Here is a 27158-nt window from a genome sequence, read left to right as displayed (position 1 = left end):
TAGAATATATAAATCCTTTTAAAAAGAACACAGTTGGAGGGCTTATGCTATTTGTCTCCAAGACTTATTATAAAAGCTATAGGAATCCAAACGGTATGGATTGACATGAAGATCAGCAAATAGGTCAATGGGATAGCAGAGAGAGCCTCAAAATAGACTCATGTATCTGTAAATATTTGATTTTCACCAAAGGCACCAAATCAATGTAATGGAGAAAAGGAAAGTCTTTTTAGCCAACAGCACTAGAAGAACTGGATATTAACACAGAAAAAAATAATCTCAGCCCTTGCTTCAAACACACACACAAATTAATTTGATATGGATCATTAACTATAAAGCTGCCAGCAGAAACTGGGAAAAATATCTTTGTTACTTAGGGATAGCAAAGGTTTCCTAGACAGGATTAAGGAAGACAATAACCATCAAAGAAAACGTTAAATCAGATTTTGTGAAAATTCAAAACTTCTGCTTATCAAAAAACACTATTGAGGGGGAACCAGGCAAGACCCAGATTGAGGGAAATATTTGCAAAACATATATCTGACAAAGGACTAGTGCCCAGAATATATACATCATTCTGCAACTCAATAATAAAAAGACAAACAATCCAATAAAAATAGGCAATGATTTGAATAGACAAAGAAAGATAAATGAATGGCCAATAATCACATGAAAAAGATGCTCAATATTGTTAGTCATCAGGAATATGTAAATTAAAACTATACTGATATACTACTGCACACCCATCTGAATGCCCTGAGTTAAAATAACTAACAGCACAACTGTTGGTAAGGATGTGAACTGGAGTTCTCGTATATTGCTGATGGGAGTGTAAAATGGTACAATTACTTTGGAACATTTTGGCAGGTTGTTGTTTTGTTTTGTTTTGTTTTGTTTTTATGAAACTAAACATATATCTAACCTATGACCCAATAAGTTCATCTGTGGATATTTATCCATATGAAATGGGAGCATATGTCCACAGGAACTGTTGCTCATAGCAGCTTTATTTATAATTGCTCAGAACTGAAAGCAGTCTAGGTGTCCATCAGCAGGAGAATGGGTAATCAAACTGTGATATATTCATTCAATGAGCTACTACTCAGCCATCAAAAGGAATGATTTACTGATTCACCCAGCATGGAGGACGCTCAGAAACTAAGTGAAAAAACCCTTATGCAGAAGAGTATGTACTGTACGCTTATGCTTCCATTTACATAAAATCTGGCAATGATGCTATGGTGAAAAAAATCAGAACAGTGCCTGTGTTGCAAAATTGACTGGAAGAGGTAGGAGGGGACTTTCTGGAGCTATGGCAATGTTCTAGGACTTTGGGTTACACAAGCATGTGTATTTGTCCAAACTCATCAAATGGTGTATTTAAGGTTGAAGCATTCACTGTATGTAAATTTCACCTAAAAAAGAACTGTAAACAAATATCAAACTCTAGTTAGTGACATGTATACTGAAGTATTTAAAAATGAATTGCACCGATGTCTGGAATATGCTTTCAAATGCATAAAAAATAAGATTTATTGATGGATGGATAGATGATAGGTAGATGAGAAACCAAATATTCTAAAATATTGTAGAATATAGGTGATAAGTATATGGTACTCATGATAAATCCTTTTCCCTTTTCAGTATATTTGAAATTTTTCATTTAAAAAATATGAGGAAAATACGAAGAAAGTATCATTGAAAAAGCATTTGCATATGCCCCCAAATTTATGGAGAATAAAATTTTTTTCCTATAATGATATATGCAAGGATGCTTAGCTTTTAAGCAACAGATTTGCAGCAAAAGGCTGCCCCAAAGAACAGAGATGACATGCATTAATTAAAGAACTTTCATATAAACGTATAACCTCAAGGCTAATCTTTTCGGTTTTTAGTATGATAGTCTGCCTTCATCAAAGTCATTAGTGGGAATGAGAATGTGATTATGTCTCTGCACGTCTGTTTGCATTTCACAGCTGCTAGTGAGGCTCAGTCAACACTCTCACGTGCTAATAATTGTAATCAACCCATTTGTTCATTTAAGACAAACAAATGATTACTCTGTGAGAAAGAAATACCTTGAGTCCTAATTTGCTAATTATTAGTTCTTATGAATATTAGCCAGTTATTCTGCTCCTCTCCTCAAACATATAGAACCTTGAAGCTATTATTTTTTTCCCTCCTGGAGGATTGTTCTGGGAGTTTTTCTATGTCCCACCTGGTTTATAAATGCCCAGTTAAAAGAAATATGCAGTGGTTATTTTATACACATGTGCATACACACACACACACACACACACACACACACACGATAATGGAAGGGAAAGCCTTTAAAAGTACACTGTAATGAAAATCACAATGTGCATGCTAGAGCCATGTCAGGTGGTGGAAAGGACACCCAATCACATCTGAGGATTGATGCACCCATTCTGCTGTGTGTGGGCCCTGTCCTCAGGAGCTCTGTCCGTCTATGTGAAAGGTCCAGGTTAGAAGATACATATCCTTCACCAACTTGGAAACTGGAAAAGAACCCCTTAATCAAAGATGTACATGTATCTCATTTGAAAGTGAAATGAAGACTAATGGAAGGTCATTGAAACTCCTCCTTTTGGTCAACTTCTTGTAAAAGGTGAGCTCCAAGATCAGCTGAGAATGAGAAAAAAACACAGGAACCAACAAAGGGAGGAAGAGGTTGCCCTGGAAGGCTATGCATGAACAAGAGCATAAAGAAAGGACATAAAGACACTGACTGTCATGCATGTCGGGGAGATGGCACATCTTCCCACACACACCAGCTCACTGTAAGCTCCCAAGTCCATGGTATCCCTCTTCAAGCTGGGTCTTCACTTTGAGGTCCTCTGGGATGAGCAGTGGGCAACCTTGATAAACTTGTAAGGTCAATGTCACAGGCCCCATCGCCCTGGTCAGAGCACTGCTTCTCTAGAAGATAGTCAGCTTCCTCTTCTTTCTAACACACCTCTCACTTAACCTCTCACGGGTGCTGTGAAAGCTAGCATTGCTTGGTTTCAGCATTTGTAGGCTGTGGCCCTGGGGATGTTATCTACCCACTGATTTCTCTAGTACGCCCCCTTTAGCCTCTATGCTGGGACAAATGCTAAACAGGAAACTTTTCATTCAGAAAGATGCTTAAAGAACAAGAAGGGAGGTTGGGAACCAGGAGCAAGGAGCTCCTAACAGGTGAGACAAAGCCATTCTCCAGGGTAACCAACTCGTCCTTTCTTGCCTGGGACTTTGCCAGTTTTAGCACTGGAAGTCTCACATCCAGGGAACCTGCCCCTCCACCTCAGTCCTGGGCAAATTGGGATAGTTGGTCACCCATAGCTTTCCTGTGCCCTCCAGAGGCCAGGCAGGACATTACTGTTCTACCTACCTGGGGGATTCCAGACAGAGCAGGAGTGGTATAGCTAAAGTTCTCTTACACAGGAGTGCCGGATTCCTGTCTTAAAGGAGTCCAAAATCTCTAGCTTAGAGCTATTCCCTCCCCTTCCCTCTCCACCCCAGGTCTGTCCTGGAGATTGAGGAAGGGATAGTGATTCCTGCAGTGGAGGGATCTGAGAAGTCACAGTTCCACCCGAGCTTGGGTCACTTTGCATTCTGGGCAGTTGTTCAGAGAAGGGGGCCTTCCATTCTGGCCATCCTCAAAGATCAGCCCTAACTGCTTGGCAGTCATCCTCACAGCTCCTCAGGGTGCCTGGCAGGAGTGTGACAGTTATGTTAGCTTCGTGTCAGGCCCGCCTCTCTGGCTTTCTACTCTGACCACTGCAGCAGCCTGGAATAGTGCTGCAAGGCACCAACAACCTGGAAGCTGGCATGCAAGAGAGGGGCGCGATACTCATGGAGACACACTGTCTGGGTGTGCCCCCTGCCCTTTATAATATAGCCTCCATCACCTCTTCCACCCACCTCCAGATACTCATCATCTTCTCTGGTTCAGGGTAGTGAGTGACTTTGAGCCAGTGTCCCAGGCTTTCCCTGTGCCAGCAACACCATCTGGAAAATGGATTTGTAACCTAATAATAGAGGGCTCAAGAAATGAGCTTACTGATGGGAACTTTGGGCTGTAGAAGCTGGGATGTTAAGCTGTGTACGAGGCCCAGAGCCACTGTGCTAGCTGATTGTTATGGGCAGGTTTACAAATCACAACATTTGGTTATAGATATTCATTTAACTGACATCCCAGTAATGGGGCACCCAAAATGTGCATCCAATCTGAGCCCGGCGGAAGAATCACAGGGAAGTAGAATTTGTCTTTGGCAACCAACAATTCCCAGAAAGTAGAGTGGATCTAAAGCCAAGAGGTAGAGATTGAGATTTTGTTAAGGACTGGTACAGTACATGGCATGAATGGGGCCCTCTATAAAAAGGCACCATTATTGTTGCTTTAGAGAAAGTGTGAGAGGCAGAAATTGACAGGAGAGTCACAGGAGGTGGGAAGAAAAGGGGAAGGGGAAATGGCCACCAGGCAGACATTTTAGAATCCTGCCAAGGGCTTGCTTAAGGGAGTAACAGTTAAAACTTTTCATGGTGCCTCTCTGGATGCAGGTTACTAGGAAAAGACAGGAGAGGACACCCCATTTCATAGATAAAGACGCCGGTTCAGATTGGAGCTGGGATTTATTGTTCATTAGCCAGACCCTTAGCTCCAAAGACCATTTGCCTTCCCTCTCTATCATATCGCCCTGTAGTGTTCTTTAAGTATTGGCTGAGGGTGCTGTTAACCTGAGAACGCCTTGAAGGTAGGGGTTGTGTTGATTCCATCAGACAAGAAGCTCTTTGAAAGTGTGAACTATATTGGCTCCATCAAACTGGGGAATCCTTGAAGCCAGGAACTGAGTCTTCCTCTTACATTCTCGGCTTGTGGCAGCTTGTCACAGAAGGGGATAGAAGGCAGGGGTGGTCTAGCTTGGCCATGGAAGCCACTCCTGAGCTGGGCTCAATTTGGAGTTTTTTGTTGGTTTATTTAAATATTTTATTTATTTATTTATTTATTTATTTATTTGAGAGAGAGAGAGAGAGAGAGCAAGAACAAGGAGGAGGGACAGAGGGAGAGGAAGAAGCAGACTTCCCGCTGAGCAGGGAGCCCATCCTCATCTGGGGGTGGGGGGTAGGGCTTGATTCCAAACCCTTGAGATCATGCCCTGAGCTAAAGGCATACACTTAAGGGACTGAGCCACCTAGGTGCCCTAGGGCTCAGGATATTTGAACCCTCTTTGTGTAGGGATGATGGAGACTGTCCTTGGTACTGGCCAAGTGGTGGGACTCAGTCACACCCCAAAGGGAGGAGATAGGTGTGACAGATAGGGAACAAAGGATCAGGTCACAGCTCTGTCACAACCTGCTGCTTTCACGCCCCTCAGGGTTATTTTCTGAGTCTTATACCTCATGCTCAGTGCTCTGGGAGCAGGCCCTGCATGCAGGAGGAGCCGGCCCCAGTGAGCTCCATGAAGACTACAAATAAGTGTGTTGTACTCCCTGCTAATGCCTGAGTTATTGCTTTCCCTTCTCCTCAAATGAAAGGAGCATTTTATTGGCTTGGGTTTAGAAACAAAGCATAAAAAGTGGCTTGTTTTTCTTTTCTGACATCATGAAGCTCAGGCTGGAGAGAGAGGTACTGTGGAAGAATAAGGAGTTTTGAGGGAGAGAAGCAGGAGGGAAGGGAGGTGGGGCCAGTTAAGGAGAAAAGGAGGAAATGATGGTGAGGAGGGCAGGAGAACTCTGCAAGGGATGTAACCTGCAATGGAAGAGGAGAGAGGAGGTATGAAGGCAGCACTCTAGGACATGCATCCATCTCCCTTCCCAGGGTGGGAAGGTGCTAAGAGCCAAAGGCAGCAGAGTCAGTTTCAACTGAAAAAGCTTCAACGCCCTGGAGACATTGTCCAGCTCAGGCACTGGGGTTACAGAAAGTGGCTTGGAGGTCAAGGGAAGGGGAGTGTTTTTCTCAGCTCATTCTGGTCCCAGGCCACCACTCAGGCTTCCGCAGGGTTTTGTTTGTGGTTTGTGTTTGTTTTTAATCCCTGAACTGGGATTTGAAGTCTCCAGGGATAGGGCTTGATGCTTCTCTCATTTTATGAAGCAGAAGGGAGAGAGGTTCTTAATTTAGGGTGCCTTAAACTGGTTCTTCCCCCTTGATGGGCTAATAGTGCCACATGATGTTGGGAGTGGAGATGGTGTGCTGTAGAGATGAAGGGGGGTGGGGCGAGACTCTCCCTGCACCCATTGCTGCCCTCCAAACCCAATGCACTCTCTCAATTTTCCCTGACTTTCCCACACTGCTCCTCTTGCTGATTGCCATCTCATGCCTTGATGACCTGTCACCTGCTGGTCACCCTTTCTGTATTTACTCAAACTTTGTGTCCTTTCTGGAGTTTTTCATGCCACCCCTGGGATATGTTCCTACCTTACCCTCTATTTATTTTTTATCCTTGTGTCATACTGTATGTATTTTGATTATCAGTTAAAGTTTTCAGTTAAGCATTAACTGGGAGGTCTTTAAGAGCACCAACGGAGTCCTATTTACCTTTGTATGCTTAGCACAGGGTCAGAAACATGGTAAGCATCCATTTGGGTGCAAGGAAAGAGGGAAGGCAGGAGCTGCAGGAAGGCTACAATGTTATTGGTGATACATAAACTTTGGGTTGAGACAGCTGTAGAGGGCAGCCCTGGTGGCTCAGCGGTTTAGTGCCACCTTCAACCCAGGGCCTGATCCTGGAGACCCGGTATCGAGTCCCACATTGGGCTTCCTGCATGGAGCCTGCTTCTCCCTCTGCCTCTCTCTCTCTCTCTCTCTGAATAAATAAATAAATCTAAAAAAAAAGAGAGACAGCTGTAGATGAATATCTTTCCTTTGTAACTTATAAGCCATGTGGCCTTGAGAAATTATTTTTCAAGATTGTCATGATGACTAGATGTAACACATATAAATTACTTAGGATATAGCCTGGCACATAGTAGGTGCTCAATAAGTAGTAGTGATTATATGTCAGTTCTCCTGAGTGCTTGAGTCCATCCTTAGATGCAATCCTACAACCGCTTTATCCTACCATTAGGTCCTTCCACAGAATCTCTGGACCATTTTTTTCCAGGAGCAGACACGTTTTTTTTCATGGGAGGAAATAGTCTTCCTGCATCTTTGCCAGCGTTGTCAGCGTGTCTGCCACAGGACTGTTGATAGGAGGTGCAAATGTATTTCCTAATTTGAGATGATGGTGTTTGGAATGCCTGGAACTGGGCTATATTTAGCTCTGAATTCCCCAAATAGCAGCATGGAGGAAGAGCCTCCCATCCAAACATCCCATCCAGCTGGAAAATACAACAATCATAATGATTATTTTTATTATTGTTATCATTTATTGACTAAATGAATTAATGGGACTTGGATATCCACTGGCATCAAGAATAATGGGGTTTTATTTTTTATTTTTATTTTTAAAGTTTATTTCTTTTCAGTAATCTCTACACCCAATGTGGGGCTCACAATCTCAAGATCAAGAGTCACATGACCCCCTGACTGAGCCGGCCAGGTGCCCCTAGAATGATGGAGTTTTAAAATACCAAGTCTCAGAGGCCTTCAAATTCCATACAACCAAAGATAGTGTGCTCTACAAATAAGGAAACTGAGGCTGAAAGAGATCATGTGATTTGTACACTCAATATCTGAGTCCAGACTAGACCAAAGCCAGATCTTTGGACTCAATGTAATGGTTTTTGCTATTAAGTTTAAGGCATTTCATCCAAGGACATTAAACTGGCTTTGACCAAGAAGTTACTCATTCTCTAGTGCATCTCTATGTCTACCTCTGCCCTTAAAGGCTTTCTCTCAGTGCTATGAAGGACCCGTGGAACATGGGGTGGGGAGTCAAAAGACTTACATTTTAGTCTCAAATCTGCCCCAAATTAATTGTGTGACCATGGGTAGGTTATTGAACTTCTCAGGGCTTCTGTTTCCTTATTTGCTGCCCATTATTTATCCATCCATCCATCCATCCATCTATCCATCCAACAAGTGTGCATAGAAAACTTATATGCAAAAAATAAATAAATAAATAAAAAGGGGGAAAAAAAAGAAAACTTATATGCTCAACTGGTGATGTTTAGGGATCCAAAGGAAGTACCAGCATGATTCCTGCCTTCCAAACCTACATATAGCCATCAGTAGGTGGTAGAGAACTATCTGATATGTTCACAGAAAAGAGTAATGAAGAACTGGCCACATTAAGGAGGGGCAAAAGAGGCATGGAAAACCCAAAGTAATAAACATCCTATAGACCCCTTCTCCCTAGAATTTAAAGGTAATGAGAGATGGCCAGTGGACTTCTGCTTGCCCAGTGTGCTCATGTGAACACACACACATGTGCACACATACTCCTGACTGTCCCTAGCTGTCTTTTATGAACCTGAGTAGAGTTAAGAAAGGAAGGGCCAGAGTTACATCTAACCTAGAGCAAGCGTGCTGCTGGTCATGGAAAACTGATGCTGCAGGCTGCTGGAAGGAGTGTGTTCATTGTCATTCAGGTGTCACTTCCCCGGTGGTCAGGGACTATACTGCAACACTCCTCCAAAGCTCCAAGAACATCAGGCATGGGGCACCTCACTATGTGTCAATGATTTATTGAATCCAACTAAGTAACCTTGGGGAAGCCTATCTCCTTCTTGGGCCTCCAGTTCTACCTCAGGAAAATGGAGAAGATGCCACTTGAGGCCATTCCCAACATTAAGAATCTGCTATTTCATTAAAGAGAAAGGGAAAATAAGGGAAGGTAGAAGAAATGTGTGGGAAATATCAGAAAGGGAGACAGAACGTAAAGACTGCTAACTCTGGGAAACGAACTAGGGGTGGTAGAAGGGGAGGAGGGCGGGGGGTGGGAGTGAATGGGTGACGGGCACTGGGTGTTATTCTGTATGTTAGTAAATTGAACACCAATAAAAAAAAAAAAGAGTAATTCTCAAAGACCTTCCCCTTTGACTCTTAATCTGATTTTTCTTTTTATGTTTTATCTTCAGGTTCCAAGATTTGATGTCCCAATCATCTGATCCTTCATCCTTGATCCTCCATCTTCCCTTATTTATTGTCTCTATCCCAATCCCCTAACCTCCCAGTTCTGCTAACTCTAGTTCCTTTCTAATCTCCTAGAATATGTTAGTCAAACTAGAGCTCTTCAGCTATGGTTGGCAGGGATGCACTGGCCCTCCCCTCTCTGCTATGTGCACATATACACCTAAACCCATCTGTGAAATGCAATGAGCCAAGGGTCCCAAGAGGGATTCCAGCTCTTGTCCGAGTTAATAGGAGAGGGGATGAGAAGAGAGGGACTGAATTTCAATCACAATGTGATTATTGGCCTTTTTGAAGTTTTTCTGAGTTTTTTTCACCTGGTTGGCTCGATATCACTAACCAAATGCTTGTCTCACAAATCGGCTTTGGCCGCAGTTCAAATTTAATTACATTCTAGCTAAGTAAAAGCAAGAAAGCAAGTGCGCGAGAGAGAAGTAGGGAGGGGGGGTGTATAGCTTATGTTTATAGACCAGACAACTCTATCCTAAATCTTCAAATCTTCCCAAGTGCAACAGTCAATGTAAGCCAGACACAGATGGGTCAGCCCTGAGATAGATGTGAAGCAATAACAAGCTTCTTGTAATTTGAAGCTAGTGAAATTACAATGCCAAGACTGAAAGAAAATTGAGAAGTTGGCAGAGTTTGGCTTAAGTGTGCCAACTGCCTGGTTCTGTACCTAGGAGTGCCTCTTTGTTCTCTATTTAGCTACCATCTAAGGCACTCAGCCTTTATCCTGTGTCCCTTATCATATTCTGTTAGTAAACTCATTCACACTAAAGTGTAAATGACTAAAGACAAATTGCCTTTTTGCTGCCTAAAATTGTGTTTTACTAAGGCTAAAACAAGAACAGACAGCCAAACACACATGCCAGCACCTAAGAATCAAATTAACAGCAAATAAATTAAACAGCAAATAAATAAGGATGTTTTAGGCAACGATGAGAAGAGGTACAGGGTAACTACAGACTTATAACCTATGAAATATTAGTATAGGAAGGCATGGGATAGAAGCAGGGGTGACTCAAGTTCTTTGCTATAGAAAATAAGAGAAGAAAGCCACTTGTGGAGGAAAGGTGATGATTTCTGTGGAGGATAGGATGAATTTGAGGTGCTTATGGGCATCCAGTGGGGATATTCATAGACCTTTGTATATTCTTGTCTCATTTAGAGGAGAGGGCTGTTCTGAGTCATGTGTTTGGGAGTAATTAACTCAGGAAAGAGCACAGGTAGGTTTACCCAGGAAGAATTCATAGAGCAAGAAGAGAAGATGATCAAAAGCAGGAAGCATACTGGGGAACACCAAAAATTTTGAGTGCTCAAGAAACTGAGAAGGTATGATCCAAGAGGTAGGAGAAAAACCGCTGTGGTCACAAATAAGGAAGAAGAATGATTTTTAAAGTAATAAAAAATGTGAAGCAGTGAGGAGAAACTAAATAAGAAAATGATTGTGGGGATTGGAGTGCACTGGACATTGCAATTATGAGGTCATTGGTGTCTTAAACAAAGGTGGTTTTGGTGGAGTGATTTGGCTATAACCCACAAGCAGTGGGTTGAGGGATGAATGGGGTAAATGGAGGTGTGAATAGGGAATGTAAGTTACTCTTTAAGAAAATGCGGTTTTCAAAGACGGTGAGAAAGAAAATGTAAGACAGAAGGAGCCTTTATAAAATGGCAGAAACTTGAACCTGTTTCTGCACTTAAAGGGATGTCAGCAGGAGGGAGAGGTTGATGAAAAGAGGTTGGATTATTGATAGAACAAGATCATCACAGAGATAGAAGGAGAAAGGCTCTACATCATGGATGGAAGGGTTTCCCTTGGGCAGGAGAAGGAACACTTGCTCCTTTATGAGAGAAGGAAAGAGGGAATGTATAATTGTGAGAGCAGATGGATTTTTAATGGGGTCGAGGGAATCCATGTCTGATGACCTGTTCTTCATTGTTAACAGGGATACCTTATCACTTACTGAGAGGAAGTTGGAGAAGTTTAAAGGTTTTCAGAAAAGTTGAGGGAGGTTAGCACAGTCACTGCAGAGAATGAGAAAAGGAGATTACTCAAACCCAAGTCTCAAGAGGGGATAAGGGGCCAGACTGAGGCATGAGATCCAAACTCTGGTCCCGGTTCAGCCTGCACATATTCTCCCCAAGGCTCAGCAGCAGTTATAGGGGAAAATGGTTGAATGGACCAATTTGAAGAATTTCAGAGTGCATGTGTCAGACTGGCAAGGAGATGAGGATGTTGGAGATTCCAGAAAAATGTGGTGAATGTGACACTTTTTGGAAGCTAGATATTAAAGCCTTGCAGAGTATGTGTGTGTGTGTGTGTGTGTGTGTGTGTGTATGTATGTGTGTGTGTGTGTGAGATGCGCACGCGCATGTGTATATATGTGTAAGGCAATATTGTAAAGACTGGTGAAAAATACAGTTGTATTAATGGAATAGTGTAGTTTACCCCCATGTAGACTTTCTACAGGGCCTCCTTAATCCTAGGCTGGCTACTTCCTGACTTTTCTCCCTACCTTTTTCTTTCTCTTGACTCATTCAAGAAGGGCTCAACATGATTACACAGGTACACCTGCAAACCCTTCCCTTTTTTCAAAATGGCTTCTAATTCAATTTGCGCTCAAAAATAGAAATTATTTTGTATTACATACTATTTGGAATTCTATGAGCTTCCTTTTTCCTTCCATTGACACAGGTAATCAAAACCAAGTTATATTTGATCTTCTTAAATAGCAAGTATAATCATGCCAATGGAGCACTCCCATCCCACCCCCCACCCCACCCCCCAGTCTCACGTATCCCACTTGCACTATAAGAGTAGTGAAATAAGTGGCTCCAATTCTCCTGTCCATCTCTGATGATGTTCTGAGCCTATAACTCCTATTAGCCTAGTCTAGCTCAACCCAGTCCAGGCCACTTAGCTAGACCAGCCTGAGTTCCAGCACCAAGACTAATCCTCAGTAGCACCAGTGGCTGCTTGAAAATGTCATACAGCATCCAGGACATAGATGCAAAACTTGTTTTAACCTCTCTGGTCCCAAAGTCTCAGGAGAGCTGTGTCACTAACCTGGGTTGGTGCTGTAGATCCCAATTGCCTATAACTGCCCAGATATGCAGAAAGATGTGAAATTGTTGACAAAGTATAGGGGTGAATCATAAGGAGATTTATGTGGTTTTTTTGCACTCACTCACTTGCCCCTTGCCCTCCTTACTCCACTCCCCAACCAGTTCCACCAGTTCCTGGTGGTACATTCCAGGAATAGCTGCCAGGGTCGCAGGAGGGATCCCAGGATGGAATGGAAGCTGGATTAAGAGTTGGAGACATCTGTGGCTCCAGCCCAGCTCTGCCAGGTGTGACCCTGTACAGGTCACCTCCCTTTCTGGGACTTAATTTAGTCATGAGATGGTTGAGACAGATGTCCTCTAAGATTCGAAGCAGATTGTCTTAGTCTGGCTTTCCCCAGAAGCAGACACTGAGTCTAGGATTCAAGTGCAAGCAGTTTATTTGGGACATGAGCCCAGGAAGCACCAGTAGCAGAATCAGGAAGTGAGATGGGGAAACAAGCCAACAAAGTCTGTAAATGAGCAGTTTGCCACTGTGGACAACAGGGGCTCAATTTCAATGGGAACTTTTGGGAGATGGTGTAGGACATGTGCTCCAGAGTTGTCCCTCACTAGGGGTGACAAGGTAATTAATCACCAAATCCCCACTTGTCATTCATTGGGGACTTCTCTCAGGGTGCTAAATCCCTATCATTTACAGCTTTTTCTGGGGTTAGAGAAGAGGGAAGCATGATCTCACGGATAGAGAAAGCCCTCAGGCAGGGAGATGCAGGTGCTTGCAATAAGAGACTCTCAGCAGGCACAGAACCAGTGAGTGCTAAGGGGATATAAGCAGGACACTGACAGCATTTGCCATGCATATTTAATATCCTTAAAATTCTATGACTTCCTTTGACCAAACCAAGAGTGAGAAGAACCATCCATCTTGAAAGGACTAGTAGGAGAACAGTTCTTTTTTGCTTTGAATATCTGACCCTCCCTTTCTCTAAAGCTAAAAGCTCACATATTCTGAGAATCTTTCCTATGCTAAGAAGGCTGATAGCCCATGTTATAGTCTCAAGGCTACTAGTTACTAGGGGAGAATTAGTCAGCCTCCATGAGCTTCAACTTACACCTCCAAAGAACGAATGCTAATACTTACCTTGAAGAGTTGTCGTTATAATTCACTGTAATGAGCAAGTGGGGAAAAGAAGGTCTGAGTTGGGTTGGGACTGAGGGAACTGATGGGCATACATTTAATTTTTCCAGTAGAATGTCCAGTGGTCCATGTTACAGCATAGGAAGCAGACTCGGGAACAGGAACTGGATCTGAACTGAACCATGTTCCTTTTTTTTTTTTCTTTAAAGATTGTATTTATTTATTCACGAGAGACACACAGAAAGAGGCAGAGACATAGGCAGAGAGAGAAGCAGGCTCCCTGCAGGAAGCCTGATGTGATACGGGGTTCTATCCCAGGACCCTGGGATCATGACCTGAGCCAAAGGCAGATGCTCAACCACTGACCCACCCAGACACTCCCTGAACCAGGTTCTATATCCAAGGAAGCAACCAATGTGATGGTGGGACGCAACAATGGGAGTTTGTAGCAAAGGAAGTACACTAAGTTCTGTGAAAGATATACTTTTGATCTAGATAAGACTTCTGCTTTGGAGCATCAGACATAAAACCAGATAAGCTGATAAGGGAAATAGAGCTTAGACTCAGAGAGAGGGAATCACCAAAGTTGGGAAGTAATTTCCAGGATAGTCTCAGGAAGGAAGTCAAATACGAGTCATGATCTGTGGAGTAACTGGAGGAACTCTAATGGTAGTGTGTAGGGCTCACATCAGAGACTTTCCTTAGAACTGCCACAGATATATTCATTCCAGACCTTACTTAATAAAAGCAAAAGATGTGTCATAAAAAGTATGGCCATTATTGGTGAAAATTGATCAGTCGGGAATCAGGGTCATGCAGAGGAGTAACAAAATCACTTTGACTAAAAAATTGTCAGAGTAGGGATAAGGGATTCTTGTGCCTTCTTATTGCATGCAGGGACTTGTATGGACCATGAGAAATTGGTAGCTTGAATGGAAGGACCTAGAAGAGGGTGTCTATCAGAGTGACCTAGTAGATAAAAGGAAGTGTTTGAGTTTTCAGAAATAGATATGTCCGTAGAGTACACAACTGAAAATGGTTGTCCAAAGCATCAGGTCAATGAGGACAGAGAAAAAAAAAAAAAAAAAAAGGCAGTAACAGGATACCAGCTGGTGAATGGACAGAGGAGAAAAAGCAAGACAAACGGGTAGAGGATGGAAAGGTTTAGTACTTGCCAAGGGGTGAAGGAGACTTGTGTGTAGACCTCTGGGCAAGAGGGAACTGTGATCAATGCTGAACCAGTTTGGTTGCGGTTGCTGCTAGAGACTTCTATTGTTAACTGAGGCCTGCTTTGCCGATTCTACTACCTTAGCACCAAGCTAGCCCAAGTGTCACTGTGCTGAGGTCAAATGTCATCCCACCCTCACCATGTGTTGTGATAAACAATCCAACTCCATCTCTTCAAGGAGTTCCCTCACTTGCTGCAACTACAAACCACCCTCAGCCTAGATGGCATCTGGCAGCTAGAGACAAGAAATGGAGTTGGGGGAAAGGAGACTCTCTGATGAGGTGGGTGGTGGTGGCTACTAAAGTGGAGACAGGTTGCTAGGGAGGGAGAGAGGAAGAACTTGGAGAAAGAGGAAGGCAAAGAGGAGAAGAGAATACAAAGAGAACCATTGTGGTGCAGAAGACTAGGTGGAGGGAGCTCTTTCGGCAAGTTAGTGGTCCCCGGAGATTCCGTGATGAATGAGCAGAGCAATTATCGCTCTACTTGGCGGCATGCTATATAACGCACAGATGGAGAGCTGTCCATGATACCGAGGTAACTGTGCATGAAAAACCCGCGTGCAGCAGGTCCACGAGAGTGACACCCTGCCCAAGCGTGGCAGCCATCTGCCCCACTGTATGAGCACACAGCATGAGCCTACACATCTGTGCTTCCATGGCACTCAGCCTCACACCGTTGCTGGGGCCCTTATCACTCTGTATTACAGTTAGCTGTCTGCCTGTCTCTGAGAGTAAGGCCTCTCTGAGAGCAACTGCCTTTTCTTATAGATTGTTTATCTTGGAGAAAACTAAGGTCTCCCTGGAACATAATGAGTGCTTTGAAAGTTTAGGGAATAAATAAGTCATTTGTGCACAGGGATGCTAGTGTGTGTGTGTGTGTTGCACAGATGTGAGGGCAGGGCAAAATAAAAAAAAAATCAGAGAGGTGCTCTAATACAATATTTCTCAAACTCCTCTGACTCATTTGGGAGAGTCAACCAGGATACATACAAAATACACACTTTCCTAGTGCTGCCCCTGAATCAGAACTCCACAGTTGGCCTGAGAATATGCAGTTTGTCCCTTCCACAGGTGATACTGATGGTCAGCCAGGTCTGAGAACTGCTGCTCTAACAGGCCTCTATTGCACTGATAAGCAATTGATTGCTAGGGGAGTAGTATCCTGAGGGTCCTTTGGCAGCAGCCAGAACAAATCCACACGTTACACATGAAAAAAGTCGAGGCCCAGTGAGGAGACTGGCCTCACCCAACTCCCCGCTGCGACCTGGTGCTTCTTCCTGCTGCGGAGAGGTCGCCCAGATTTCCCCCATCTCCCCCCCCCCCCCCCCCCAGCAATCGTCGTGGTCTAGGGGGTCTAGGTGCTGTGACTGCTCGGGGAGGTCCTAAGAGCGGGCGCCCCTGGCCAGAGCGCTCCGTGCGTTGTCCAGCACCGCGTGCTCCCGAAGCGCGGCGGACCCCGGCGGCGGCCAACCCCGCGCCGGGCAGGGCGGACGGCGGCCCGCAGTGCGGACTGCAGCAGTGCCCGCCCGCAGCGCCGCCCGCAGCGCCCCCGCCCCGCCCCGCCCCTGCACCCGGCCGCGCGCCTGCACCTCCCGCCTCCCGCCTCCCGCCTCCCGCAGCCGCAGCCGCAGCCGCAGCGCCCGGGCCTCTCGCCGCCGCGCGGTCCCCGAATTCAGGCCGGTTCTAAAGGACTGCAGCGTGGACACGGCGACCCGGGCCCTGGCACATTAGCTCGCGGCTGGCTAGCCGATTCCCCTGGTAAGGGAGCGCGCAAGCAGAGGAAGTAGATCAAAATATCATGTATTGCACTGAAATGCAACGCAGTGCTGTACATAATATTCAGCCGGATCTGCATATTCACGTGCCCCCCTCCCCCGCCCCGTTTTTTTCCTGGAGAGTCCCGTCGGCCCTTTCTTGTTAAGCTTCTGTCGCTGTCGGACAAAGAAATTTAATGACTTGAGGGGCTGGAAGGGCCTTCAAAATGTCATCTACCCAGCTCTCTGTGTCTGGACCAGGAATATTGAAATCCTGAACTCTGCCCTTAAACTTGGTGAAGAGGGAAGAAGGAAGGCTGAAATGGACCTGTCGGGTGGTTTCCATTTCACCTTTGACCCACTCCATTGTGTCTCCTTCTGGCTGGCCTTTCATCCGCAAACCTCCTCCTTTGGGCTAGGAGAAACCAGCTGGACTTTTTTATTTTTTTTATTTTTTTTATTTTTTGCTCTCCTCCAACCCCCTCCCTTACCTCTCCCTCAACTGATTTCCTGGCCTCAGCAACAAGCCCCACCCTTCTATTTTCATTAGCATCCTTCTCACTTGATTGGGAGCCCAGCTTATAGGGGATAATGTTAGATAAATGCCGAGTCCCCAGAGGCTTCAAATGGTGGTAGGACAAGTACCTGAGAAAAGAACTCAGTGTGTTGAAAAGAATGACAGCCAAAGAATCCCATTTAATTTGATGGCGCGATGAATATTTAAAGTTTTATAAAGAAATACAGGAAAGCAATCAGGCTTATTCAGTCGTGTGCTCCGGGGAACAGAGTACCGCTCCCCATGTGTTGGCAATATGGGGATGGGAGATGAGAATGAGGGTGGGGGTGGGGGACATACACATAAATAGTCCATATTCTCCGGATTCATTGTATTGAGGTGAAAAAGAGCTTACCAGTGCAGTTCAAGAACAAGCAGGGGGGAAAAATCCTCTCAGATAATTATCATAACGTGCTGACACCCTAAACAGTTCCTTTTTAAAATTGAATTTCTAATATCATCGCTTTGGAGATTATAATATTGAGACATGAATCCCTTGGCAAATGATTCAGGAACCATACACGCTGTGATAAAGGCACCTGCCAGAAGAACAGGAGGGGCCATAAATCTCCTACCTTGTGCGTGGAGTGCCTAATGGTGCCACCCTTTTGGCAGAGTGGGGTCATCAGAAACCTCCAAACTGCCATTCCAAGAGCTGTTAATTCATTATAAACATGTACTAGATATTTTCATTTTGTATCAGCCACTATGCCGAATCCGGTTATCAGGGAATTAGCAGAAGATACAATCCCTGCCTTCAAAAAGCTCCCAGTCCTCTTGGAGACAGGTGTGTGTGCACAGGACACTGTAATGCTAGTCCAACACAGAGCAAACAGGACAAGCTAAGGGCTAATGAGACAGGGAGTGTGGAATCTGTCAATGCTGATAGTGGGGATAGGGGAAGGCTTCTTATTACTCACTGTGCCAGTCACGGTCATTGCCCTGCTCTTATCTCTTGGACATTGAACCTTTACACAACTAAGTTGCTACTATGAACACCTGAGACTATGTCTGAGGGTTTTTTCCTGGCCAAGGGAGTCAGTTGTGCTGGAGAGTTAATGTCCCTAAAAGCCCTCAGCCAATGATGGATGGCAAGTAGATGGCTAAACACTCCACTTCCTCACCCCTGGAGGGGGCAATTCAGAGTGTGTTTCATACTGTAACCCACAGATTCCGAGGGGAATGAGCTCCAATTGAAAATACTTGCTTGATGATGCGTCCTTTTGGGGTTATTTCCCTTTCTTCACTTCTGACTCCTCTACTGACATTTTCTGGGTCACCTCCCAGATCAAATACTTGTACTCAAACCACTATCTAAAGGTCTGTTTCTGGAGGAACCTGAACAATACCAATAGCTACCTTGTGTGAAAAGTCAACCACGCCAGGTGCTGTACTGGCTTTTCTACTGTGTCTAATCCTTACAATAATCCTGAAAGGCAGAAATTATGTTTTCATTTTACAGATGAAAAACTGAGACCCAGAGAGTGAAAGTGTCTTTTTTTCAAGGTCACAGAAAATGTTCAGACTTTGAGCCAAGGAATTTCCTAAGACTCATCAGTGACCGTTCTTTCCCTCTCCCTAGAACCACATTCAAGGTGAAGAGAACAAGGATACCTTTGAAAGTGTGATAGATGTAATAGTCTCTCTCTCTCTCAAGGGGAAAAAGACCATACACATATACATGTGAAATTGGCTACACAATTTCAGGTGGGTCATAGTCCCCCTTAGAATCACCCATGGGCTCCAGATTAAGAAAATCTTAAGAAGGAACAAAATTCCCAAAACTGTGCAGACAAAATACATTCCTGGTGATTTGGGTAGGTGGGGAAACTAGAAGGTAACCTAGTTTGCAAGGGAGAGTGGATGACAAACATATCACAGTTTGATCCATTGGTGGATCCCATAGGAGTACAGAGGAAGAAAGTAACTTGGGGAGCTGGGTGGAAGGAGCGTGTTCTCTGGTTCAGTGAAAGCTGGGAAGGTATGTTGGAGGAATCTTCAGATATTCCAATAGAATCCAGAGCCTGGAGGAAGGTGTGAGAGTTCCTCTCTAGCCTCAATTACAGATTCTTATGCTTAGCCTTTACTTCCCTGGTATCTCAGTTATTTGACCTCAGTACTCTCCTTCCCAAGGCCTTTATCTCCTTCATCTCTTAACTTCAGCCATTCATACACCACATGACATCCCGGGCTTTCCAGCAGGTAAAACTGTATCACCTGGAAAACAGAAATCACCCTAGGTATTTCGAACAGAGGGGAATTTAATACAAGGCACGTGTATTCAAGGTGTTGGTTGGATTTAAAAAAAAACAAAAAAAGAAAGAGTTTGACAGCTTCAAGAAGCCATTACTGCCCCTACAGCTGAAAGAGTATGTAGGGGGAAATATCACATTTCAGATCCCAGGGTCCTGCATTCTCTGACATGGTGGTGACATGGCAGCACCACCACTAACACTGGGAAGAATCCCTGAGCCCACATCCCTGCCAGTGCTGCCACCAGAAGCAGAAATAGCTTCCACCTTCTTCATGCCTTCTAAGCTCACTTGAGTGCTTCCCATCAGTAGACCCTATGTGGAATCCGGCTAGCAAGGGAGTCTTGGGAATGAGTTTTGTGTGTCTAGACCCCTGTGGTACAGGGGGGAGTAGGAAAGAGCAGGTTTGGGTCTCTTGCCAACAGGCAACATCCAGCACAATCGTAAAAACTTTAAAGTCTGTATTCTCCTTTGCTCTGGCCACAGATGTTTATCCTTCCACCTGTCACTCCAAGTCTGTTAAACCCCAGTTCCCCTTCAAAGCAAGCCCACCCCACTCCCAATCCTATCCTTACTAGCCTGCTTATCCAGGACCCCACAATCCATCTTTCACAAGGACTCCAAGTTTACTACATAGTCGATACATCCCCACTCCCTTCCTAGAGCACATACATGCTGGTTCTTTCTGCTGTTTCCAGGTTGTTAAAGTGCAGGACAAAGTCCCATGCCCTCCTTGAGCTTCCCACCATAGCAAAATAAAAGCAATGGGCTTCACTTCTGCCTGAAATACCCATATTCATCGTCTGGCAGACTGCCAGTTTCATCCCCAAGGGGCTGCTCCAACCTCCCTCTCCCTTCAAATCCCACTTCCTCTCTCTGTACCATGCAACTTACAAGATCCAGACCACATATCACTTCCCTCCACCTCAAAATCGTCTCCTTTTCCTTTGTTTATTTCCTCTGGTCTCTGCAGAAGAAGGACCTCTTTCTCTTTCTAAGGTTCATGCCTGAACCTTTCCTGCCCTTCCCTTCCCCCAGGACAATCTCTTCTTGCTTTCTCTCTACACCGGCTGCTTCACTCTGGCTTACACCCAAGTGTTTCCCACCCCCAAGAAAGTCTTTCCTCCATTCTCATTTCTCCTGAGCTTCCATCCCACCTTCCACCCTCCTTTCACAGCTAAACTTCTCGAAAAAGTATTATATGCTCACCGCCTCTACTTCCTCACCTCCCACTCAGTCCCAACCACTAGCAATCTGGTTTCCATACCCATAACACTGCAGAAATTGCTCTCTTAAAGGCCACCAATGACCTCTGAATCGCCAAATCTAAGCTCTTGACTTTACTAGTTACCATCCTCATACATCTAACCCTTTGCCAGGTCAGATATACCATGTAACCAAATTCTGAGCCAGTGGTCCTAGTCGGTGTGTCACAGCACATGGGTGTGCTGGATATTGGTCACAGGCAGGCCAGAGATGCACCATTCAGCCATGTGGGTGATTAAAATATGGAAATATTTCTGAACCACTGCCGGAGTCCCCTTACCCCCACCTGACTGCCAAAGCCCCTGGTCTAGGACCCTGAGACAGACCTCGTCATTATGTAACAATGAGGCAGAACTATATCTGGTGTGGCAGGGGGCTTCTGCTCCTATTGGTTGATACCCGTGTGTACTAGTTGTTAGATATTTTCAATATAACCATGCTTCATGCTGTGCTGGGATATTGATTACTTCAGTACTGGGAACAGCAATGTGGAGGCAGAGGGCCGGTTTCTGAGGGGAAATCATCCCCCCCCCCCCCATGAAGAACAGCCTCTCTGTTTACCCTCCATGTGCCATATAAATACCATTTCCTATGTGAGCTTCACATGGGGGCATTGAGAAGCAAAGCTCTTAGCCCCTCCCCTTCCTTGATTCCCATGATAGGGGTCTGTTCTTCTACCCCTCTGCAGGCTGCTTCTCTATTTCCTTGCCTGACTTCTCTAACAGAGTGACCTTGGACAGCTACTTAATCTAGTAGAGCCACAGCAATTTCTGCATAACATGGGGCTAACAGATTTCTGCTTTGCAGAGAGGATTATGGGTAATATGTATAAAATGGGTAGTGTAGGACCACATGTGGAATAAAGCTGAGTAAGTGTAAGTTCCTAACCCCCACTCCTTCTCACTCTACACTTTCTCCTCTAGGGATTTGCTCCACCCCCATGACCTTCCAACTCCATTCTACAGAACTCTATTTCTTCCAAACCCATTTATTGCATTATATCCAAGGGTCCCCACGCTTCCAAACTCCAAACACCCAGTGTGGAACTCATCATTCCCTATCTCTCACTTTCTCCCATCTTCCCAATATCTCTCGAGGATACCAACCACTCTTCCAGTTGAGTAGTCTTCATAACATGAAGATGGCTTTGACCACGATCCTCCTTCCCCTCAGAACTCCACAATCTTGTCCCCTCTGGGGTCTGGTCCATTCTACATCCACCCTCTTTTATTGTCATTAAGATAGCCTTCGATCTGACCCCCTTTCTCCCTTCCTGGACTATTTCAATACATTTATAAATGCTTTTCTGTTGTTCAGGCCCTTCCCCCAACAGTTCAACTACCAAGCCCTTACATGGATCTGTTCAAAACACTACAGTTGTTTACATAGAGGAACCCAGATCCATTATCTTCATAGCCAAGTCTGCTCTTTCTCCTGCTTTGCTTTTATAAAATAATAACAGTAATAACAACAACTAACACTTCTTAAACACTTAGTATGTGCCACTCTAATATTCTACAGTTGTGTATATCATTCAGGCCTCTCTTCCAGCTTGTGACATTGTCACTGTTTTAATCTCACTTTACCATTGGAGAAATGGAACCACAGAGAGGCTCGGCAACTAGCCTAAAGGCATTTTCCCTACAGGCAGGGGATTTGAATTTAAACCAAGGGTCTATATGCAAGAGCCCGCATTTTTTACCACCGTGACTTCTGCTTTTGCTTTGGTTACACCAGAAAACCCACACTCACTTTACTGCTCTGCCTCCCTGCCTTCATCCATACTCTTACCCCTACCTGGACCTCTTGTTTCTCATCTCCTTAAAATGCCAACCAACCTTCAAGTGTCATTCAAACGTCAATGCCTCCTCCAAGTCTTGTCTGATTTCCTTGCTTGCAAGTGATCGCTCTATCCTGGAAATAGAGAATTTCCCCAAACTTTTCATTTTTACCCTATTCTCTTATAGGATAAGCATTTGAAGACACAGCTGGTCAGCTCTGTCAGAGTGTAGAAAGGGGCCACAGCTGTTCTTTCCCTTAATCCTTCTCTGTAGTTTTCACATGAAACCTACAAAGGCAGTTTTATCAGAGGAGGTTGAATTGTTGTCCTGCTCGGGACCAGGAATGGGTCAGTTTCTGCTCCACTCTCCAAATTCCTTTGAAAGAAAAGCCAAGGGCTTGACGAAGGGACGGAAAGAATTTTGTAGTCAGTCAATTCCTGCTGTGATAAATCTCTTGGGTGAAGGATGCTAAGTCAGGAACATAAATGACAATAGCTATGCTTCCACAGTTGACTGGATTATAAAACAAACCACATGCTTATGACTATATACTCCAAACAATACATAAAAGAAAGCAGGAAGAGATACTAAGAAGTGGTGTGAAAGCAGGAAGTCTACTCTGTCCATTTGGGAGCTTGGGATGGTGATTTTTCCTTACCTTGATTCTCCTTAAACACATTTTTATTTTACAACCAATCACTTCTAGTACAAGGTCTGGAGTTTGAGTGCCAGGGTTAGGATGCTGGCTCTGCCACCTGCCAACTCTGATCTAGCAAGTTATACAGCCTCTCTGTGCCATGGTTTCCCTATCTGTAAAATGGGAATAACACTACATGCCTCATAGGGTTTTGTGAGAATTAAATAAAATAACCATTATTCAGGCAAAGAGGAGTGGCTGGCACACAGTGTGCCATACGTGTTGCCTGGGAAGCCTGCTGTTATATGCCTGATGGGAAGAGAAGAGGTGGGGCTGGGGGTGCAAGATGGTCCCATGAAGCACTGGCGGGGGGCGGGGGGTGGCGGTGTGCTGGGGCAAGTGCCTGGGTGGAGTGAAGAGTTCTGATCCTTCCCAGGTCCCATCGGACACTTGCCACAGCCCACAGAGTTTCTGCTTCAATACTACCCTTAGGGTTTGGGGATTCCTTACAGGAGGCAAAAGCCAGGGAACTCAATGGCATTGGTCCACTATCCACTGCCCATTGAGTCAAAGCAGCTCGATTCCAACTCTGGTTGACTATTTTCTTTCTTGTTCTTCATCAGTTCCTAGAGATCATTTAGCCCTGATTCTCCCATTTTAGAGATGGAGAAGCTGAGTCCCAGAGAAAGGAAAAGCTGCGCAAGGTCACACTAAGGAACCAGAATCCAGATCCTCTCCCTTCCCTTCTGGTGCTCTTTCTCCCACACTATCCCACAAGCCCAAGGCCTCTTAACTCTGCATTTGCCAGGGTGGTTCTCCCCGACTGAAAATCCCCACCTAGCTGGCCCTGGTTACCTTGGCCTTCCCTTTGCCAGGTGCTTACTGAACCTCAGACTGAACCAGAAAATTTGTCCCAGAATGGCATTCAGGCCAGTCTCAGAGAGGCCCCTCTGTACAAAGGAAGGGGCCTGGGATGTGGAGTCAGGTGATGTGGTCTGCAATCCCAGGCCATCCATTCAGAGCTTCAAACTCTTGGAGCCATCATGTTCCCCATATAGGACTTAGTGTCTTTGTTGGTAAAATGGGGATGATGATCTATTTCATGCAATTGTTGTGAGGAACAAGTGAGGTAGCATTTGGGAATGCTCTTTATAGACTGCAAGGCACAGTGCCAGAGTTGGTTTGTGTCCTTTCTCTCTGGGAAGAGACTGCCTTCTCCTTCCCTCCCTTCTCCCTACAATATTTAGCGGAGGGCTAGGTGGTGCATAGGGATACTCAGGGAGACATCTCTGTTGATTGAATATGATCTCCCAGGACCCTCTGACCTGTGGATGCCTCAGACACCCAACCCCAGACCTGGTGTTGAGGCAAGAGGGTGAGGCTGTGAAGGGAGCCCATGGGAGTAAACAGAGGGCTTGCTGATGAAAAGTAAACTGGATTTAGAAAACATACTCGAGCTAATGGCTGTAGGTGGTGTTAGTCATGCTGTTAAGGAATTTGGGAATACATATGCATACTAATAGGGATTTATTTGGGCTGCTTCTTACTCTAGCACTTGGGAAGGGAGGAGGGGTAGAGGGTACTGCAGGATTAAGATACTGGTCTTTGACTCCAGAAAGTACACTCCTGGTTGGGGTTGGGCCTCAGCTATGATGATGCATTTGCCCAAGTTCCACAGGCCTGTGGGATAAGCTGGGGTCAGGCTGGCTGTTGGTCCTGGGGGAAGCAGAGTGAATGGGGTGCTGAGAATTTAGGAGTGGTTCCCTGCTTCCAGCCCCTTAGGGTGATAGACTATAGTGGAGGGGGATCTCATGTCTTTATGAGTCTGTGCGCCAGTATCTATCTTATTCCCCTAGCCCACAAAGTCACTCTTTAGGCCACGATGTGCCATGGGAGACTCTGAGAAGTGTCTAGTATATTCTTGGGATTACAGATTGTACCTCTTTCATGGAGCAGGCTCCACGGTCCCTACCCTGTGACTTCATAGGCTCAGGTACCTGGCTCTGTCCTGCCATCTAATCTGAATCCCTCACTGCTACTTACACGGGTTTCTTCTCTCTTTTTCATGCTTGGTGGGTAGAGAGAAGAGAGGCTCCCCATGGTTCTTTGCATGGGGGCCCTTCTATTGGTTAGGAATGCCTAGGCCAATGTGGCCTTCTCTTCCTCATGCTGGAGGCCTCCCTGCTCCAGCCCCTCCTGAGAATTCTTCTGGTCAGGTGCTGTGATCCTACCCAGCAGGGGGGTATGGGAAACCAGCCATGTGCCCAGAAGGGTGCTGGTGGTGGTGGTGGTGGTGGTGGTGGTGGTGGTGGTGGTGGTGGTGTGGTGTTGGTGCCTAGAGTCCAGCCAGAAAGCCAGGGGCTGCAGATAATAAGGTGAGGCTGGTCACAAGTGCCCAGCAGAGCAGGGGAAGATGAATCATGGCTGCAGGTCAGGGGGAGCTTGGGCTAAATACAGTTTGGGCTATTGGAGCTATATCCAAGGGCACAGTGTGGCTCTGCTACGCAGCATGAGGCCCAAGGCACAGTCACCCTCTGCCACACAGAGACATAGAGAAAGAGCGAATGAGAATATCCTTAAGCACCTGCTGCGAGCTCTCTGGACTCTCAAACTGAAACAAAGTAGTATGTACCAAGAGCCTGAAATATATTCATGCCCTTTGGCCCAGTAATTCTACTTCCAGGAATCTAGTGCAAGCAGAGACACAACAAGAATGTGGGTGGAGAGTCAGACACAAAGATGTCCATTACAGGGTTATTTAGAAGAGCAAAACTGTGAGAAGTAGAAGAATCCCAATGCCCATCATTAGAATGGCTTGTGTACCAGCTTTCTCTTCTCTTTGTTCCTTCAGCCCTACTCCCACCCTACCTTTTTGGGAAGCCCTGGCTCTCCTCTGTGGTCAGCAATCAGTAAAAGCGGCCAGGTAGTTGGCCCAACAGTACCCCTATCCAGCCCTTCTGGGTTTGCTCAAGTAATCAGAAAAATCCACCATCATTCACCTTTCCATTATTGAGATGCAGATTATATTCTGGGGGTTTTCCACTGTGAATGGTGACTGCAGACTGACTTTCTCTTGGCCTCCCAAGGTACATCTGGGTCCCCACCCTGCTCCAACTGCTGAGGTCACTCAGGGGTTCCTAGAGCTGGGCAGCTGTATATGAAGGGAACTCCTCTGAGGGGAAGGGACTGATATATGGCTTGTTAATACAAAGCCATCGTGAGCATCCAAGAACCTGACTCCTAGTCCCATGCTTAGCGGATAGGTGAGGCAGACATAATTTGAAAAAAAAAAAACAAAAAACAAACAAAAAAAAAACACTTGTCCTCAGAATTACCCAAAGTGCAAGAAAGGAACCATTCATTTAAATAAATTCCATGCATATGCATTAAAAAAAAGACATGAAATTATCCAAATCCTGGCTCTTCATGAAATGTCCATTCCCTTCTCCGAACTGCAAAAAACTTTCTGATGAGGCATTGGGTTCACTTTGGAGCAGGGATTGGGGCATCTGTCCAGAATCCCTGGGTGCACTGGCCCCTCCTCCACACCATCCTAATGCTTTAGGGGTCTCCAAGAGTAGCTCCATCTCGCTCTGGTGCAGCTGGGTCCTATCCCTGCCACTAGATTTTGGTTTTCTCATGGGTGACTGTAGGGTAGAGAGGTAACCTAGCCCTCTGCCCCGTTCTCTTGGGGCAAGTCAGAGACTTGAGCCTGGGGTATAGTTCCTCCTTCCAATCCTAAACTCCCTCCCGGGAAGCCCCTACCTGTGGTGTGCAAAACCACAGGTAAGCAAGGGAACAAACTCTGGCCGTGCTCATCTCCCCCTCCTTGGTCTTTCCCCCTTCCTCCTCCCTTCCCCCTCTCCTTTCTACCCCCTATCTCCTTTTAAGCACCTCCTCCTTCCTCTCCTTCTCATTTCTCCTCTTCTCTATCTCTACCCCCTGTGTCTGCCCTTCTCTTTTGTTAAGCCAGCACACTCCGATATACCTTGACTTTCATCCTGGTCATGCCCTTCCCCCCATCCCCCTCCCTCCCCAGGCTTTCCAGAATCTCTGCCAGGAAAGGCCTGTTTTTCAGGGTCTGCAGTAGGCTGATCTGGCAGTTTCCTCGGATGCACGCATGGAGAGGGTGCCCAGAACATGGGCCTCGGTGCCTGGGCTTCTGCCAATCTGTACCCACCTGTGTGCACAGACAGGTAGGAGGCAGGGTCTTGTATTACAGATTTATCCAGCTGAGCCAATCCTGGGCTGCAGAGACACATCCACATGCCACACGTGCCTCCCCGTGGGTATCTAGGACAGGTGCATGGAAGGTGTGAGCCACTAGGAGAGAAGAGCTGGATTGAGACATTTCCCCTGCCCCTGGATCTATAACCAGCTAGAGTACAGGCAGGAATCTCAAATTTTTTCT

At 45.5% G+C, this 27158-nt stretch overlaps 1 long non-coding RNA gene across 1 annotated transcript in view; it reads right to left on the bottom strand.

Moving 5' to 3' along the window:
- Positions 1-27158, bottom strand: part of LOC111098252 — a 35447-nt gene that overhangs the window by 7873 nt on the left and 416 nt on the right. Inside the window, exon 2 of the long non-coding RNA XR_005367666.1 lies at positions 26928-27040. This is a non-coding gene — a long non-coding RNA (uncharacterized LOC111098252). The remainder of the gene's footprint in view (positions 1-26927; positions 27041-27158) is intronic.

The sequence above is a fragment of the Canis lupus genome, chromosome 12, assembly GCF_011100685.1.
Source record: "Canis lupus familiaris isolate Mischka breed German Shepherd chromosome 12, alternate assembly UU_Cfam_GSD_1.0, whole genome shotgun sequence".
Lineage (NCBI taxonomy): Eukaryota > Metazoa > Chordata > Mammalia > Carnivora > Canidae > Canis > Canis lupus.
The sequence above is the reverse complement of the archived record's forward strand: the minus strand, read 5'-3'. Positions and strand labels throughout refer to the sequence as shown.